At 37.8% G+C, this 20,508-nt stretch overlaps 1 protein-coding gene and 1 pseudogene across 2 annotated transcripts in view; both read right to left on the minus strand.

The window, feature by feature from the left end:
- The window catches only part of RALA (RAS like proto-oncogene A), a 108,295-nt gene that overhangs the window by 72,119 nt on the left and 15,668 nt on the right, over positions 1–20,508 (minus strand). The window lies entirely within an intron of this gene.
- On the minus strand, positions 791–12,465 carry LOC143649419 (protein CBFA2T1 pseudogene; annotated as a pseudogene).

Consider the following 20,508-nt stretch of genomic DNA (forward strand, 5'->3'; position numbering starts at 1 on the left):
AATATTAGCAGAACAAATCCAATGACATATTTTAAAAAAGGATACACATCAATTGGATTTGTTTGAGGAAAACAAAGTTGGTTTATACATTCACAAATCCGTGTAATTCACCACATTAGCAACAACTAGAGAGAAATAATATGATCATTTCAACAGAGGCAAAAAAACATCAACACTGACTGCTAAGAAAACCTTTAGCAAATTAAAAAGGGAAGGAAGCTTCCTTAAACTGACAGTGATATTTAAAAAACCTTACAGGTGAAATATTAAGTGTTTCCCCCATGAGATGAGGTACAAGATAAGACTATTCACTGTTATCACTTCTTGTCAATAATGCCCTGTAGATGTCACAAGGTGAGAAAGAAATAAAAGACAAAGAGTTGGAAAGGAAGAAGCAAAACTGAGATTATTCATAATCAACACTTCAAAAGAATCAGCTTCAAAATAAGTAAATTTGGCAAAATTGCTGGAAATACAGTATCAATTGATAAGATTCAACTATATTTCTTTAGATAGGAAATAATTATATAGAATTAGAAAATGAAAATTTTTAAATTTAATGAAATATATACATATACAGTTGTATTTTTATCTATTGTTTAACAAAATTTTGGTTTTATTTTTTTAACTTTTCATTCTGAAATAATTTCAAACTTATGACAGTTGCAAAATTAATAAAATTCCACCCAGAGAACTCTAACATACCCCCACCCTCCAGATAACCAGATCCATCAATTTTTGCCACCTTTGCCTGCCACATGCCCTCCTCCCTTCCCTCCCTTCACCCATTTTCTGAACATTTGAGAGCTGGCTGCCACATCATACTCCTTGAACACATAATATTTCCAAGAGCATTCCTATGAATAAGGGTTATTTACTATGTAAACACCTAAAGAGCAGTTATCAAGTTCAAGAAATTCAACATTGATATAAAGCTTACATTCTATATTCCAGTTAAATCCTAGCTTTAAAATAATAAATATTTATTATCTTATAGTTTGAACAGCTTAACCAAGTGGTTTTGGCTCAGGAATTCTCATGAGTTCGCAGTCAAGATGCTGGGTGGAACTGCAGGCACCTGAAAGCTTGAATGTTACTAGAGGATCTGCTTTCAAAATGGCTCACTCACATGCCTATCAGAAGAAAGCCTCAGTCCCCTGCCACTTAGTTCTCTCTGTTGGACCATGTAGTAGTTAGATTCAGTTGTCAACTTGGCCAGGTGAAGGCAACTAGTTTTGCTGCTGCGGACATGAGCCAATGTTACCTGAACCTCATCTGTTGCTGATTACATCTGCAGTCGGCTAGGAGGCGTGCCTGCTGTAATGAATGACTTAATTGGCTGGTGCTTAAATGAGAGAGCTCAACGTAGCACAGCCCAAGCAGCTTGGCATTCCTCATCTCAGCACTCGCAGCTCAGCCCAGGCCTTTGGAGATGCAGAAAGGAATCATCCTGGGGAAAGTTGATTGGAACCCAAAGGCCTGAAGAGAAGGCCAGCAGAGACCATTCTGTGCCTTCCCACATAAGAAAGAACCTCAGTTGAAAGTTAGTTGCCTTTCCTCTAACAAAATAAATCCCCTTTTATTAAAAGCCAATCTGTCTCTGGTGTGTTGCATTCTGGCAGCTAGCAAACTAGAACAGATCACTTCCTCCAGCGTGAGTAATCCAAGAGAGCAAGGCAGAAGTCCCATGTCTTTTATGACCTAGCCCTTGAAGTGACACAACATCATTTCCCCAGTATCCTACCTGTTACAAAGGTCAGCCCTATTCAATAAGAAAGGGCACTATACAATGGTGTGAAAGAGGCAAAGTTCATTTTGAAGGACAAATCCTGCAAAGAACTTTACATAAAAAATGATAAAGCATTGTTGAGAAAATTTAGAGAAGATCTAAATAATATCTTAGGTCATATTTATGGATCGGATCACTCAATATTGCGAAAATGTCAATCCTTTCCAAATGTATCTAAAGATCCAATGCAATCCCAATAAAAATGCCAGCAGGTTTTTGTTTTTTTTTTTTTTTTGGTGGGAATTGGTAAGTTGGTTTTAAAATCTGTATAAAAAAAGGCTAAAGACAAGAACATCCAAGACAATCTTGAAGAACAGATACAGAGTATACAGAGATGTGAAAACTAGAACGCATATTTCTGTAAGTTTTATTGGAACACAGCCACACCCATTTGTTTAAAGCTGCCTTCTGGTTACAACTGAGTTGAGCAGTTGAGACAGTAATCACATTGCCTGCAAAGCTTAAAATATTTACTTTAAGAAAAGTTTATGCTTCTCTGAAAGTACATGCAGTCAGCTACAGGTCAAAGTGTCATCTACAGCAAAATTAAAAAGCAAAAACTTTACACAAGAAGCAAGACAAGTACATAAATTATGTTTTACCTGACAATTAACATAACTCTGGTAAGAATATAAAGGTAGGGACAAGGCTAGGTATCTTAACTGACAAGTCCACTTTGGACATCTTGAACTTAATACAGTTACATACTTTTATGGGATAAAAATGTGTTCTTGTTGTCATAAGTCTGTTTTCTGGATAAATAGAGGCTTTTCCTTGTCACAAGGTTACTGCCCTAATAGTAGTTAAAAGTCTATTAAACATCCCTATCTGGGGAACTCCTGCTACTCTCACAATATGGCCCAAAGCTCTGTAATATATAAGCCTTGCCTAGTAAAAGAAAATAAGCTAATAAGCCAAGGCCTCAATCCTAAAGCTTGCACCTATGAATCTTATTTCTTCAATAACTAAATTAAGCCTAATTATAATTACTTCCTAAGAGTCACCCCCTGCAAACCTCCTTGTTGCTCAAGTGTGGCCTCTCTAAGCCAAACTCTGCAAATAAACTCACTACTTTCCCCCTAAACGGACAAGACTTCCAGGGATGAGCCTCCCTGGTGCTGGGGGATTATTACCAAGCATTAATCAGCAATGCATTTGGAGAAAGACGTTGATCTAAAGAGGGTAAATATTAAATAATAGAGTTTTAAATAATACAGAGATTTCAAACAGTCAGGAGGTCGCTCTGGAGATTACTCTTATGCAGGTCTCAACCAGATTTCACAAACTACCACAGTATGCAAAGTCCCAAACGAAAGTACTTTTGAGAGTCCTAGGGACACCTGGGCACAATATGCAAGCCACATGGCTACATGAAATCAATACTCCTTCGGAGGCGGGCTCTATCTAAAAATCCATAAAAAGCTATTTCCCCAATATAACACAGTTAAATTCACACATAAATCCCCTAATCATGATCACTCTACTTCTTTTATTTGAACCTATAATTTTCAACTTATTTGTTAATTTCTCAGAGACGTAAAGCCTCTTGATTGTTCCTATATAGTTAAGCAGTTGTTTATGCCTGCCATGGACAACTAACAAAATGGTGATGATGTATCATCCTCATCGTGAAAGCAAGAAGTATTTTCAAAGGCAAACAAAACAATTCCATTCCTCTGTCCTATAATATCTATGTCCCTCCTCAGTCTGAAGCAATCTGTATAGCCTTGTCCCAAATCCCTCAAGAGAGAGGAATGGAAAAAAAATTAGAGGAGATTGTAACCACTGACTAGAGGGGATTTATTGTTATTGTAGTTATTACCTTGTGTTAACCGAGTAATTTGTAACATTGCTATTAAAAAAAAAAATAAAGGTACATGATGCATGCAAACTACTCCTAAAAGGTTCAGGGGGGTAAATAATGTGTACAAGTTAAACACTGATGAATTTAGGTAAAGGATACAAGAGTTCTTTGCAATATCCTTGCAACTTCTCTGTAAAATTAAGTTATTTCAAAATAAAACACTTTAAAAAAGAGAGAGAGAAAAGGCAATAAAAATAAATGATAAAAAATTTTCTGGCCCTTGCTTTATTGAACATCAAAATATTATAGTTATAGTAATTAAGACAGTGTGGTATCAGGACACAGATCAGCAGGTGGCAAGTTTTTCTGTTGCCAAAAAAAGGTAAATGTGCCCTTCACATATTTGTACACCTTTTATGAAACTCTTACCTGAACACAAATTTGGGAATAGACTTCTAACCTAATAAAATTCACAATTTCACTGGGTTTTATTAAAAATACAAAAAAAGGGGGGAGGTGTACATTTTGATGAGTCTGGAAGAACTGCCTGACATCAGGGAAAATGGAAATTAGCAGACCAAATTTCACTGAAATTCTGTCCCTAATTGTTGACTGAAACTGAAAATTGAGGCTCATTATTAAGGAAGCCTTAAGATAAGGTACTTTATGATCTGCCTACAATTTTTTTTTGAGGATATACAACATATTTATTGTTCTAAAACTCCCCACATATCCCTTATTATTTTTGAAAAGACAAGTTGAAAATAAAATCAGCAATAGAGGGTGGGCTGGTTTGAAGTGATGTTTGTACCCTAGAAAAGCCATGTTTTAATCCTAATCCTATTTCATAAAGGCAGCTGTTTCTTCTAATCCCTATCCAGCACTGTACGTTTGAAACTGTAATTAGATCATCTCCCTGGAGATGTGATGTAACCAAGAGTGGTTGTTAAGCTGGAATTCGGTGACGACATATCTCCACCCATTCAGGTGGGTCTTGATTAGTTTCTGAAGTCCTACAAAAGAGGAAACATTTTGGAGAATGAGAGATTCAGAGAGAGCAGAGAAGAATGACACAGCCATGAGAAAGAGTCCACCAGCCAGCACTACCTTTGGAGATGAGGAAGGAAAATGCCTCCTGGGGAGCTTCATGAAATAGGAAGCCAGGAGAAGAAGCTAGCAGATGACACTGCGTTCGCCATGTGCCCTTTCAGACGAGAGAGGAACCCTGACCATGTCTGCCATGTGCCTTTCCAGATGAGAGAGAAACTCGGACTGTGTTCACCATGTGCCCTTCCAGAGAGAGAAACCCTGAACTTCATCAGCCTTCTTGAACCAAGGTATCTTTCCCTGGATGCCTTTGACTGGACAGTTCTATAGGCTTTGTTTTAATTGGTACATTTTCTCGGCCTTACAACTGTAAACTAGCAACTTATTAAATTCCCCTTTTCAAAAGCAATTCCGTTTCTGGTATATTGTATTCTGGCAGCTAGCAAACTAGAATAGAGGACATAAGAAATATCTGCTCAATATGCCCACTTGAAGAAAGGTACCTAAAGCCATTGGGTCTGGACTGATGGGACTCTGCTGCCACACTTTTTAAGTCCTCAGCCTCACTGCACCACCAGATCCAGTAATTCAATTCCTCACAGTCGGCTTCCTGACATCACCTTGGTACAACGAGAGACCGCCTTGTTTTTTCTACCATTATGCAGTTTAACAGATGGTCAAGATGTTTCCATTCTTCTGCTCATTCTCTGTCTGTTAGCCTGCAGTCAATCATTTCTTCTTGATGTGCGCCATGCAACCCCATAGGTCTGTTTCTGTCCCTGAGATCCCTGTGGCTGGGGTGTTGATAGGAGTCCCTGTAGTGGTAGGCAATAGCCATATTATCCAAACGGTAATGCTGACGTGGAGGTGCGGTAGAGTGAGGCAGGCCACTGAGCTGGTGGGATAAGCTGTTATTTGGACTGTACTGCTGACCTGGGCTAATAGGGCATGGTTGCTTGATTGGATGTTCTGAGAGCAAAGGCTCTCTGTCAAAGCCATTTTCTTTGGTTCTGTCTGTAGTTCACCTCTTTCCGTTTTCATTCACATGGAGAAGCAGCTCTAAGGGGTCAACAGGTGAGGTGGTGCTGGCATCCAGAAACAGCTGTTCATGCTGGGTGAGGTACTGGGCAGGGTTCTGTTTGGTCATTCGTACACAGCAAAGGAGATCAAGCTGCAGCAAGGGCAAGACGGCCTTCAAAAATGGGATGACAAAAGGTCGCAGTGAAAAGTTAGTAGCTTCTTGCAGTTTGGAATGAATTTCTTCAATTGTCAAAGTCAAGTTCACCAGTCCTAGTACCAGCGTGTGGACTCTCTCCTCTCTCTGGTGAGATGTCATTGCCAAACTGCTTCAGGGTGGTAAGGAACTGCTTTAGCTTACTGAGTTGCCTGGTGCTGCAGGTTCGAGGTTGCTGTTGTTTATTTACCAAGAGAAAATGAGGAAGAAAAGGGCCTGTTGCTAAAGCTGTTGGGTGGCAAGAGGGCACCATTCAAGGCTGTGGGTAAATGGTTTGTGCCATTAGTTAATATTGTGGGTACAAATGAACTGGTTCTTGAAGCTCCATGCATGATGGGGGGTAGTGGCATGGTGGGAGGAGTCAACCTATATTGCATCTTCACATCCACAGGTGAGTTTGGCATTGTGGAGGGCTTTTCAGTAAAATCTCAGCACCATTTCATTTGTTCTCTACTTCTTTTTCCTTTTCTTCTGTGCCAATGATTCTAGTTAGCTTTAGAAGCTTCAGTGGATTCTCTTGTACCCTGGCCCCTCCTTTCCTCAGAACCTCAAATCCTCGTGTTCTGAAGGGACTTCAACTGCCTTGGTCTCAGAGGCAGGGCTTCTCTGCTTAGGCAACAAATTCTGCCTGGGGTCTTACACGTCTCTCTTGAGAGCCAGACCAATTTACCTATTTTCTAAAACCACTAGCTTATCAACTCTACCTGTATATCCCATTGACAACTATATTTAAAGCAAAACCCATCATCTACCTTTAGGAATCTGTGCCTCTTCCCATATTCCAATCTCTAAGGATGCCATCACTTTCTATCTGACTCGGCCCCAAACACCACAATCAAACTAGACTCCTCCTTCACCTTCACTTTCTTTCCATCCCTACAATTCTTCTAATCCTCATGTGTGCATCTCTTTTCCTTTTCCCTTCCTCATCCCTAAGGAATACAACACACTTACTCTAAAGTTATTCTCCAAGCATGAACATTTAACATCCACCTCAATCTGCTATATCCTCTTTATTAGATTAACTCCTATCATCCTCCTTGCAGTCACTTCTGGAAGCCTTTCCTTGCCTAAACCTTGGGTTTTCCTATTCCTATACCTCTAGCACAGTGTCAGGCATATAACAGGTAATTAGTCATTCAACAAACAGTTTATTAAATGAAACCTATGCTCATGTCATCAATAATTAAAAAAAAATCCTTAATTATTACCATTCTTCTCTTTCTTATTTCATTTATGAGACCGCAATTGCTAATGTGTCCCAATTTTGGAATGAAGAAAACAAACAAACGTTAGTAATGACTTTCATCTCAAAGTTAGTTTCAAATGACTGCCTTTAAAGGGAATGCTTCTTTCTAAACTCTTCTAACCTACCACCCACATCGAGACAAACATTTACAAAATAGGTTCACTGACTACTATGAACAAGAACACGGTACAAAAAGGAAACCTGCTGCTGTTTATCCTTGACACAAACATTTAAATACAAGTGTTAATTTTTTAAACTGACATTAAATTGGAAAAATGAGTACTAAGTTCCTGAACCCAAATGTGTTATAATTATTAATTCAATATTTTAAACGAAAGGGCACTTAATGTTTTTAAGATCTAGGAAAGTCATTGAAAAGTCTGGTTTCATTGTACTTCTTAATCTATCTATGTAAAGAAACAGCAAAAAGCAGAAACTAGGCTTCCTACATTTTGCACACATCCATCAGGTAAAGACATACAGTATAAGCTATACAACAAAACTGCTCTTAATGTGAAGAAACTAAAATGTCACTAAATTGCTATTTTACAATATTCATCACACTAATGTCTGAAAAGGATTACTGCTGAGTCTTCAACAACCTAAGGAAATCCATAAATATTCTGGTACTGTACATTTTAACCAATCTTTTTTGGCTGAAGAACAAACTGTTAATATTTATATCAAATATTTAGAAATGTAATTAAATTACATATAGTTTAAATCAGTTTAAATCAGACTAGATGGCAGTACATTTTCTCCTGTTTATGGGAAAAGACCAACCAAAAGAAGAGTTGGAGTTTGGAGAAAAATCAGATGACGGATACAATTCAAAGTGCTCCAGGAGTAATACAATCTTATTATGTTTCTCCTAATCTAAAAAAAAGCAAATGTTCACTAGATAATTTAAAAAGTACTCCCATACATTTTTATATGAAAATTTTAAATTATGTTTCATTTTGGTTTATTCCAACATTCTCAAAATACTAACCAACTGATAGCAAGGCAAGTGGACCAGAATGTGCTGTGATACAGGGAAATTAATTTAGGACAAAACCTTAAAATGTCCAAGATGGTAAAGTCTTAGAAACCCAAGCAAGTTTATAGGAAATGATTACTCTAACTCCCCCAATCAATCACTGACTGAATACCTCCTATTTACCAAATATATTACTATATCTAACTATGTTAAAAAGATGATAACTAAGGTAATTCCCCAATAAGACCATAATCAATAAGAAGTGAATGATTCAGCCACGAGAAACAGGACTCAAGTACAATGGTGTTTTAATTTTTCAGTTGCCTTCAACAGAGATTTTGAACTCAGAATTTTATCTGCTTCACAAATTCCTTAACTCATCTGAATAATTTTTTAAAAATTAATGACAGAACAAAATTATGATGGTCACCTATTATTCTAACCAAAGACAAATATGAACTAAGGAAGTTTTCACTCGATTCAACAGCCCTAGAACATGGTAGTCTGAAATCCCCTATGAGCATTTATAGCCCTCTGTCTCTTATCCTTCTGTGATAGTTGTCCCTGACTACTGCCTATGACTAATCCATTCACCTATATAAATTTTTTGGAGCAAATGGTGGTAATTAGGTATAAAGTCAGAGTAAGTAGGTTCTAGGTGATAGCTTAGTTATTCTCTTGAGCATCAGATGCACAATAGCCTTTAGTGCTAAGACACTGGCATTTTGACTGTGGATGCTCAAAGGTATTTTTTATTTACTTTTTCTTTTTTGTTTATTTTTAAACTTTACTTCCTAATTCTAAATGGTGTAACCTTAAGAATCCTCATCTTGTATATGGAGGATTAAATGGAATTAATGAAATGAAACTGATCAGCTCGAGGTCCAGCCACAAATGGAAATCTATAGATTCTAATAATTCCCCCTTAACTATTTCTCATATATAAACCTTAACATCTGTGCTCCAAATAAGTAAGTGTTACTGTATTATTTTTAGCAGAAATTAGGGAGTGTGGCCTGATTAGGCAGATCACTTGGGAAGCTGACCGGAGAGTTATATGACTATCAACTTCAACTATTTGAAGAAAAGTACAGGTAAAATGGCTATTCTTAATTCTGTCAACAAATGTACTGGTGAACAAGTACTCACAAACATTTTTAGTATTTGAATTGGAACTGCTGCTCAAGGACGCGAAACCAGAAAAAACAAACAAAAATTGTCATCACAGGACAAAAGACTAGTTCAAAACAAGAAAGAGCTTTCTAAGTTAAACTTATTCAAAAATAAAGCAGATTGTCACAATACCACTATAAGCATTTAAGCAGTGGCTAGGGGCTAGATAGTTTTTTTTTTTAATTACATGGGCAGACACCAAGAATAGAAGCAGGCTCCTCTGGCATGGCAAGTGAGAACTATGTCACCGAGCCACTGTGGCCCAGGATGGTTTTAAGAAGATTTTTGCAAAGGATATATACCAGGTGAATGCTATGGGTTGAATTTTTTTATTTTATTAAATCTTATTAATAAAACCAATCAACACATAATATGAACATTGTTTTTTTATAGTTTTCATCACATAGTCATATATTCATCCTCATAATCACTTCTTAGAACATACACCCTATCCCTTCCTTTCACTGACCACTAGCATTTCAATCTACTAAATTTATTTTAACATTTGTTCCCCCTATTATTTATTTTTAATCCATATGTTTTACTAATCTGTACATAAGGTAGATAAAAGAAGAATAAGACACAAGGTTTTCACAATCACACAGTCACACTGCAAAAGCTGTATCATTATACAATCATCTTCAAGAAACATGGCTATTGGAACACAGCTCTACATTTTCAGGCAGTTCCCTCCAGCCTCTCTGTTACGCCTTAACTAAAAAGGTGGTATCTATTTAATGCGTAAGAATAACCTCCAGGATAACCTCTCGACTCTGTTTGAAATCTCTCATCCACTGATACTTTATTTTGTCTCATTTTTCTCTTTCCCCTTTCGGATGAGAAGGTTTTCTCAATTCCTTGGTGCTGAGCCCCAGCTCATTCTAGGATTTCAGTTCCACGTTGCTGGGAAAGTCGACACCCCTGGGAGTCATGTCCCATGTAGAGAGGGGGAGGGCAGTAAGTCTGCTTGTCATGTAGGCAAAGAGAGACAGGCTACATCTGAGCAACAAAAGAGTTTCTCTTGGGGGTGACTCTTAAGGTATAATTTTAAGTAGGCTTAGCCTATCCTCTGCAGGGTTAAGTTTAATGTGAACAAACCCCAAGATTGGGGGCTCAGCCTATTGCTTTGGCTGTCCCCACTGCTTGTGAGAATATCAAGAATTCTCCACTTGGGGAAGCTGAATGTTCTCCTTATCTCACCATTCCCCCAAGGGGACTTCGCAAATACTTTTTTATTCACTGTTCAAATCCTTCTGGGATTTATCGAGGCATCACTCTGGACAAACCTACAAAATCTCATGCCCTACTCAAGGTTCCATGTGCTTACTTATGGTGTTCAATTAAGCTGTACACAAAAATGGTCTTAGGAAATGCACTAGTCGAAATATAAATTTTATACCAAATAGACACTTTTTGCTTTAGTCTCACACATAAGCTCAAGTTTTAAAATATTAATTACCATCCACTTTCATCACCCTGCAGTAATGACATTACTTTGTTCTTCCTCATGCAAGCCATTTTTAAATTTGTACGTTTAGTCACTATCATTATACACTCTAGGCATTCCTAGATTATACCATGTCAGTCTTTATTGTATATCTTTCCTTCTTATTTCATTTGTGCCCCCAGCCCTCCTCCCTCTATCATTCTCAGATTCAGCTTGAGTGTTCTAACACTATCGTATTAGAGTTAGGTAGTATTGTGCTATCCATTTCTGAATTTTTACATTCAGTCCTGTTACACGATCTGTATCCCATTCCTTCAGCTCCAATTACCCATTATCTACCCTATTTCTATCTCCTGATAGAACAGTGAGACTTTTATTCTTCCTTTCCAATTTTGATGCCTTGTATTTCTTTTTTCTTGTCTAATTACTCTGGCTAGAACTTCCAACACAATGTTGAATAACAGTGGTGACAGAGGACATCCTTGTCTTGTTCCTGATCTTAGGGGGAAAGTTTTCAGTTTTTCCCCATTGAGGATGATATAACTGTGGGTTTTTCATATATTCCCTTTATCTTGTTGAGGAAGTTCCCTTCTATTCTTAACCTCAGAAGTGTTCTGAACAGGACAGGATGTCAAATTTTGTGAAATGCTTTTTCTGAATCAATTGAGATGATCGTGTGGATTTCTGCTTTGATTTGTTGATACGGTATATTACCTTATTGATTTTCTTATGTTGAACCATCCTTGCATATCTGGGATGAATCCTACTTGGTCATGGTGTATAATTCTTTTAATGTGCTGTTGGATTCGATTTGCAAGAATTTTGTTGAAGATTTTTGTATCTGTATTCATAAGAGAGATTGTTCTGTAGTTTTCTTTGTTTGTAATATCTTTGTCTGGCTTTGGTATGAGGGTGATGTTGGCTTTGTAGAATGAGTTAGGTAGCTTTCCCTCCTCTTCAATTTTTTTGAAGAGTTTGAGCAGGATTGGTACTAATTCTTTCTGGAATGTTTAGTGGAATTCACATGTGAAGCCATCTGGTCATGGACTTTTCTTTTTGGGGAGCTTCTTAATGACCGATTCAATTTCTTTACTTGTGATTGGTTTGTTGATGTGGCCTATTTCTTCTTGAGTCAATGTTAGTTGTTCATGCCTTTCTAGGAAGTTGTCCATTTCATCTACATTATCGAATTTATTAGCATTAAATTGTACATAGTATCCTCTCATTACTTCCTTTATTTCTGTGGGGTCAGTGGTTATGTCTCCTCTTCCAGTTGATTTTATTTATTTGCATCCTCTGTCTTCTTTTTGTCAACTTCAGTAAGGGTCCATCAATCTTACTGACTTTCTCATAGAACCAACTTCTGGTTTTGTTATTTTCTTGATTGTTTTCACGTTCTCAATTCCATTTATTTCTGCTCTAATCTTAATTATTTCTTTCCTTTTGCTTGCTTTGGGGTTAGTTTGCTGTTCTTTCTCTAGTTCTTCCAAGTGGACAGTTAATTCCTCAATTTTTGCTCTCTTTCCTTTTTTGATATAGGCATTTAGGGCCATAAATCTCCCTCTTAGCACTGCCTTTGCTGTATTCCATAAATTTTGATAGGTCATGTGCTGGTTTGAAAGGAAGCATGCCCCCTAAGAAAAGCCATGTTTTAATATAAATCCCATTTCATAAAGGTAGAATAATCTCTATTCAATACTGTATGTTTGAAACTGTAATGAGATCATCTCCCTGACTGATGAGATTTAGTTAAGAATGGTTGTTAAACTGGATGCCTCCCGGGGAGCTTCATGAAATAGGAAGCCAGGAGAGAAAGCTAGCAGATGACGCCATATTTGCCATGTGCCCTTCCAGCTGAGAGAGAAGCCCTGACTGTGTTTGCCATGTGCCATCTCACTTGAGAGAGAAACCCTGAACTTCATCGGCCTTCTTGAACCAGGGTGTCTTTCCCTGGATGCCTTTGATTGGACATTTCTATAGACTTGTTTTAATTGGGACATTTTCTCGGACTTAGAACTGTAAGCTAGCAACTCATTAAATTCCCCTTTTTAAAAGCCATTCCGTTTCTGGTATATTGCATTCCAGCAGCTAGCAAACTAGAACAGGTCGTGTTTTCATTTTCATTTGCCTTGAGACATTTACTGATTTCTCTTGTAATTTCTTCCTTGACCCACGGTTGTTTAAGAGTGTGTTGTTTATATGTGAGTCTCCATATAATTTTGAATTTTCTGGCACTCTGCCTTTTATTGATTTCCAATGTCATTCCTTTATGATCTGAGAAAGTGTTTTGCATGATTTCAATCTTTTTAAATTTATTGAGACTTGTTTTGTGACCTAGCATATGGTCTAAACTTGAGAATGATCCATGAGCAGTTGAGAAAAAGTTACATCCTGCTGTTGTGGGGTGTAATGTTCTATAAATATCTGTTAAATCTAACTCATTTATTGTATTATTCAAATTCTGTTTCTTTATTGATCCTCTGTCTAGATGTTCTGTCCATTGATGAGAGTGGGGAATTGAAGTCTCCAACTATTATGGTAGATGTGTCTATTTCTCTTTTCAGTGTTTATCTCATGTATTTTGGAGCATTCTGGCTCAGTGCATACATTTTTATGATTGTTATGCTTTCTTGTTAAGTTGTTCCTTTTATTAATACATAGTGTCCTTCTTGTCTCTTTTAACTGTTTTACATTTGATGTCTAATTTATTGTATATTAGTAGAGCTACTCCTGCTCTTTTCTGATTGTTATTTGCATGAAATACCTTTTTCCAACCTTTCACTTTCAACCCATGTTTATCCTTGGGTCTAAGATGCATTTCCTGTAGACACCATATAGATGGGTCCTGTTTTATAATCCATTCTGCTAATCTATGTCTTTTGACTGGGGAGTTTAATCCATTAAAATTTAGTGTTACCACTGTACAGGCAGAACTTTCTTCTACCATTTTGACTTTTGTCATTTCTAATTTTCCTTCTTTTTATCTTTACCGATAGTCTTCATTTCTACACTCTTCTCCATACCTCTCTTTCCTGTCTTTTTGTATCTGTCTCTAGTGTTCCCTTTTAATATTCCTTGCAGAGCTGGTCTCTCGGTCACAAATTCTCCCAGTGATTTTTTGCCTGAAAATGTTTTAATTTCTCCCTCATTTTTGAAGGACAATTTTGCTGGGTATAGAATTCTTGGTTGGCAGTTTTTCTCTTTTAGTAATTTAAATATATCATCCCACTGTCTTTTTGCCTCCATGATTTCTGCTGAGAAATCTACACATAGTCTTATTGGGGTTCCCTTGTATGTGATGGATTGCTTTTCTCTTGCTGCTTTCAAGATTCTCTTTTTCTTTGATATCTGACATTCTGATTAGTAAGTGTCTTGGAGTATATTTGGACCAATTCTGTTTGGGGTACACTGCATTTTTTGGATCTGTAATTTTAAATCTTTAATAAGAGTTGGGAAATTTTCAGTGATAATTTCCTCTATTAGTTTTTCTCCTTCTAGGACACCCACTTTTCCCTTCTCTTCTTCTGGGACACCCACAACATGTACATTCATGCAGTTCATGTTGTCATTCAATTCCCTGAGTCCCTGCTCATATTTTTCCATTCTTTTCCCTATATTTTCTTTTGTTTGTTGGATTTCGGGTGTCCCATCCTCCAGTTCACTAATTCTATATTCTGCCTCTTGAAATCTGACATTCTAGGTTTCCATTGTTATTTTCATCTCTTCTACTGTGCCTTTCATTACCATAAGTTCTTGCCTTCTTTACATTCTCCCTGAATTCACTGATTTGATTTTTGATGAGGTCTTCCATGTCTGTTTGAACATTCTGAATTAATTGTTTCAACTCCTGTATCTCATTTGAATTGTTGGCTTGTTCCTTTGACTGGGCCTTATCTTCAATTTTCCTAGTATGATTTGTTATTTTTTGTGCTGGCACCTAGGCATTAATTACCTTAATTACTTTATTCTGGAGCTTGTTTTCCCTTTCTCGACTTGGGATTTTCTTGCTGGCTGACTTTGTTGTCTATTTGTTCTTTGACATTCAAATCAGCTTATTCTGGACCTCTAGTTTAGGTTTTGTTTAACAGATCAGAATTTTTCAGTTCTTGTTTTCTTGTTTCTCACCCTGCCTGCAGGGTCCCCCCCGCCACACACACACCTCCCACCTTAGGAGGGTCTACTTAGGTGTTACAGACCCCAGCCAGATTTTCCCAGACCAAACTGGCCTCCTCTCAGGAGGAAAGAATCACCTGTGTCAGTTTTCCCTGAGGGTGAGACCCAGCAGACTGAAAGGCTTTCCTATGAATCCTCTGGGCTCTCTGTTTTTTCCTATCCTGCCCAGTATGTGGTGCTTGTCTGCCTGCAGGTCCCACCAGGATAAGGTAATGCGGTACCTTTAACTTCAGCAGACTCTTCCTGCTGGGCGTGTGGTTGAGACAGAGGAGAGGTTGTAGACTGGTTTTAATTGCTTCACTTTTTCAGACCTTGGGGTTTGAACTCCTTGAGGAAGGGATTCCACTTGAGCTGGGCCCCACCCCTCTCGTGGGGAAGGCACAGGCTCCAGACAAACACTCAAACAAGCTTAATTCTGCCTATGCATGTGGCAGTTGGAACCCAAGAAGCCTTGCAACTATATCCAAAGAGCAGTCAAGCTGTAGAAGCACAGCCACCAAAATGAAAGAGAAAAATCCTTTTCAGAGCAGGACCCCCGTTCCTCAGGTTTGCCAATTAAGAGCTTAAGTTGCTATGTTGCGCTGTGTATCCCCAGGTCCTAGTGCCCTGTCCTTTCCTTCAGGGCCCAGACCTTCTCAAATCTAAAAAAACCTCTCTCTTTTTTTTCTTTTTCTTTTTCCGTTAGCCCTGCCCCCTCTGCACCGGGGGAAAAACAGTGACCTCTGCTTTTACTAGAGGTTTAGCTGAGCTGGGGGCCTATTTTTAGTAGTCAGAATTTGTTAATTAATTCCACAATTGGAGTTTGGTTGTGCTCAGCCCCTGCTGCTCGTAAACTCTCTTTCCTTTACCCTCTGGGAAGCAGCCTGTGGGGGACGGGTGCCGGCTGCCACGGTTTGGGGAACTTACGATTCTAGGTGTGCTTGCAGCTGGTCCAGCTGGTCCAGACTGGTGTAAGCTGTGTGTCTGGTCAATGACGTGGCCCCACCAGTTGTTCTGTACTGTTCCCGGCTATTTATTAGCTGTTCTGGAGGACGAACTAAATCCCACACCTCACTAAGCCGCCATCTTGGTCCCTCCCATCGCTATGGATTGAGTTTTGTCCCCCAAAAGATAGGCCCAAGTCCTAAACCTAGTCCCATGAATGTGACCCTATTTGGAAATAAAATCTTTGAAGATGTGATTAGTTAAGACGAGGTCAAACTGGAGTAGGGGAGCCTCTAATCCAATTTGCTGGTGTCTCTATAACTGGACTCAGAAACATAGGGGACAACACCATGTATGACAGAGGCAGAGCCTGAAGCCCAAGGACTGCTGGCAAACCATAGAAGCTAGGAAAAAGTAAGGAAGTATTAACCCCAACATATTTCAGACTTCTAACCTCCAAAAACTGTGAGACAATAAATTTCTATAGCCTTAAGCCATCCAGTTTTGTGGTACTTTAGTACTTTGAAACAGCAGCCCCAGGAAACTAAGTCAATGACTTTTTTTTTTATTAGAGAAGTTGTGGGTTTACAGAAAAATCATGCATATACAGGATTCAGATATACTACGCTATTATTATCACCTTGCACTGGTGTGGTACATTTGTTAAAACTGATGAACGCACATTTTTATAACTGTGCTATAAACTATAGTCCATGGTTTAACTTAGGGTTCACTGTTTGTGGTATGCAATTCCATGGTTTGATTTTAAGAATTTTTATTCTAGTAACACATATATACAACTTAAAATTTCCCCTTTTAACCTTACTCAAATATATAAGGCCCATCCCAACTCTATGGAGATGATGTGCCTTACACAGACAATCTAAACCAAAAGTTCTCATTTTTGCATTTAATTTTAATGCTGAAAATAAATTCTGAAGAGTACTATATGAAAGCAAAACATGAGATCCACACAATATCCAAAGTTATTTGTTTATCTACACAATAGTATTTATATACCAGTTGTACTTGTCTGCTAAGGACTTAGGTAAGAAGCATTTCAAGTGACAAGTTATTTTCTTTTTTCAGCAGGAAGATCACAACTACATCAACAGTAGCAGCATCATGAACATCACACACCCAGTGTCATGAAAAGGAACTGGGAACTTCCCTAACTTTAAAAAATTTATTTTAAAGACGAATCATAACATAGGACACTGATAAATTTGGAGATCCAGTAAATGAAAGAGGAGGGGGAGCAAACAAATTATAAATATTGACTTCAGCAATCTGTGGAAATACAAGATGTACAAGACAGTTGTACACAACTCCTAATCAGAAAGCTAAAAACAAACAAAAAAACTGTTAAAAGAGTATCCATGAGAATTGCAGAAAATTACCCACAATTACCAGGTTGTACTGGGAGGTGGAAAGAGGTATGCTGAATATTTTAGTTTAAATGAAATACACATGAGTTTGTTTGGACAAGAAAAGAGTGCTACTAGTACAGGATGATTCAGAATTAAAATTAAATGGATTGGTCTGGAACCTCAATTTTCTGTAGCACATAATCTCACTCAACCTATCTGTATAGCTCATTTGAACAACTGAAACAGGGAGCCCAGAATAAGAAAGAGGTCCTTCAATCCTGTGTAGCTTAATGTAATGCCTGGATACATCCTAGAGCATATTAAGCAGATAATCAAAAAGTATTGGTAAAGTCCCTTGAGAGACTAGAGAAAAAATATGGAGCTATTAAACTTTACTATCAGGGAATCCCCTGATGCTGTGTCAAACATAAGGACAATAGGCCAAGCCCTTGATCTTGAGGCATACTCTTGTGAAGCTTGTGTAGGTAGCAGAGAAGCTTAGACTATGTATAAGTATGCCTAGGAGATACTTCTGTAGGACCTCTTTTATTGCTCAGATGTGGCCTCACTCTCTCTAAGCCCAACCCTGAAAGTGAGATCACTGCCCCCTCCCCTACAGGGAGGGTGAAAATCTCCCTGGTAGCATGGGAGATGACTTCCAGGGATGAATCCAGACCTGGCATCGTGGGATCAACAATTCCTGACCAAAAAGGGGAAAAGAAGTGTAACTAATAAAGTATCAGTGGCAGAGAGAGTTCAAATAGAGTTGAGAGGCTACCCTGGAGGTTGCTCTTATGCAAGCTTCAGTTAGACACTGCTACCTAGCATAAACTGCCAACACCAAACCGGGACCATTTCAGCCAATCCTAAAGAACACCAAGGGCAATATTTAAGATTCCACAAGGGTACCATGCACTAGAGTAACTTTCTAGAAACCTATAACCTCCAGATAGGTCTCTGGACCAGGTAAGTCCTGAAACCTAGAGGGCCCAGTCTCTCAAGAACATCAGATAGTTTCATCTCCCTACCCCATTTTACTGACAGACCCTTCCAACATGAAAAATTAGAATGGCCATAGCTCAAACATCCTTAAAGAGAGGGATATAAAGGTCAAAGGTTATGGTGGAGTCATACAGAGAAGACAGGATTTAACAAATGAATATGGTTGGTGAATGACAAAAACAATTTATGCCTTCTAGCCTCCTATATTCTGGAGCAGATGAAAGGAAAAATCTGAGAGGATTGTATGGTTGCCCATAACAAACTCTGGGATCTGCCCTGTAACTACCTATTGAAGAATGCTTTGAAAACTATTGCTTTTTTCTTTCTTTGCTTTGTATGTATACCATATTATACAATAAAGAGTTTAAAAAGAAAGAAAAAAATTAGTTGGATGTACAAATACACGATTATACTCTAGATGTTAACTATCAATTTATTACCTTTGGTTTAATCTAATTTAAGAGGGCAAAAATGACATGATACCCTCAAAGAAGTACACATATGATGTCTGCCCAGTCCCTTCCTCTAAAGGAAACTACCCTTTCTTAACTCCATTATAGGAGGACTATAAATCAGAATGCTCCATCCCTCAACAGAATGGTAAGAGACCCACGTTAGCCAGAGTATTTCACTTCTTGGGCTTCTATGGAAGGGTTAGTGAGGAAGACTGGCTCTTTCTGCTGAAGTGGGAAGAACTGAATCTGGAATGAAGGTGGGCACCTTCCCACGACATGAGAGAGGCTCTGCCAGTAGAATGAAAAAAGAAACAGAGATTAGGAAGGGAGAGAAAAACAAAATTCTCTTTTGCTAAAGGCAGATTGAACTAGATTGCTGGCTCTTGCAACTGAAAGGGCCCTACCATCACAATATCTCTATCTGCTTCTCATGGTTCAGAAGGGAAGAGAAGGGATTCTGCCTAAATGCAGAATCAAGAGGAGAATGACTACCATCATCCCTACTATAATCATTGATTTTGTTTTACTATATTACTAGACATGTGAAAGAATTAAGAGCAGAAGATTCAGCTTTTATTCCAACCCTCTAAAAAATGTCCCATGGCAAATTTAAAAATATTAAACAAGGCTCATTGTTAACATCATTACAAAAAATATAGCATTCTCTGGGAGAAATTATTTACAAATCATATTTCTAATAGAGGATGCATTCCAGAATACACAAAGAACTCTTACAATGCAATAATAATACAAACAACCCATTTTTTTTTAAATGGGCAAAGAATGGAATAGACACTACAGAAGATATATAAATGACCAATAAGCACATGAAAAGTGGAAACAATCCAAATGTCCATCAACTGGTGAGTAGATAAACAAAATGTGGTATGTCCAAACAATGGACTATTCAGCAATAAAAAGGAAAGAAGTACTGACCCACATCACACTATGGATAAATCAGAAAATCATTACATTAAAAAAGAAAAAAAAAAAAGACTCAAAAGCCCATATATCAACTGATTTCATTTCTATAAACTGTCCAGAAAAGGCAAATCCATGGAGACAGAGAGTAGGCTAATGGCTATCTGGGGCTGGGGGTGGGAATGGGGAATGAGTATAAACAGGCATAAGGGATTATACGGAGGTGATGAAAATGTTTTAACACTAGATTATGATGATAGTTTCTTAATATAGTAAAACTACTAAAGAAAAGTTGAATTATACAATTAAAATGAGTGAATTCTGTGATATGTAAATTATATCTCAGTAAAGTCAGTTGGAAAGAATAAAGAAATAATAGAGACTAAAGAAGACATAATAAAAAAATAGAAATTGTGAACCTTGATTGGATTCTGGATCAGGAAAAAAAGTAGCTATTAAAGAATTAGGAAACAAATGAGGAAATCTGGATTTGAAACAGATATTAGATGATGTTATAGAATTATTATTAATTTTCTTATGTGTTACAACAGTATTATGGTTATGCAGGAGAATGCCTTTGTCCTTAGGAGGTTCATAATGACTCCAACTTACTTGCAAACAGCTCAGAAAAATGAAAGCATCTATACTTAGACTTTATCCAGCCAAGTTATCCTTCAACACCGAGGGGGAGGGGATAAAGGGTAAAAAATGGGTATTGAAATACTTGTGGTCAATGAGAAGGAGGTATAAGGGGTGTGGGGTATACGAGTTTTTTCTTTTTCTTTCTTTTTCTGGAGTGAAGAAAATATTCTAAAAATGATCATGGTGATGAATACATGACCATGGGATGATACTGTGAGCCACTGAATGTATAATATGGTTGGACTGTATATGTATGAAGATTTCTCAATAGAAATATTTTAAAAATTGAGGGAGAGATT

Source organism: Tamandua tetradactyla, chromosome 1 (genome assembly GCF_023851605.1).
Source record: "Tamandua tetradactyla isolate mTamTet1 chromosome 1, mTamTet1.pri, whole genome shotgun sequence".
Lineage (NCBI taxonomy): Eukaryota > Metazoa > Chordata > Mammalia > Pilosa > Myrmecophagidae > Tamandua > Tamandua tetradactyla.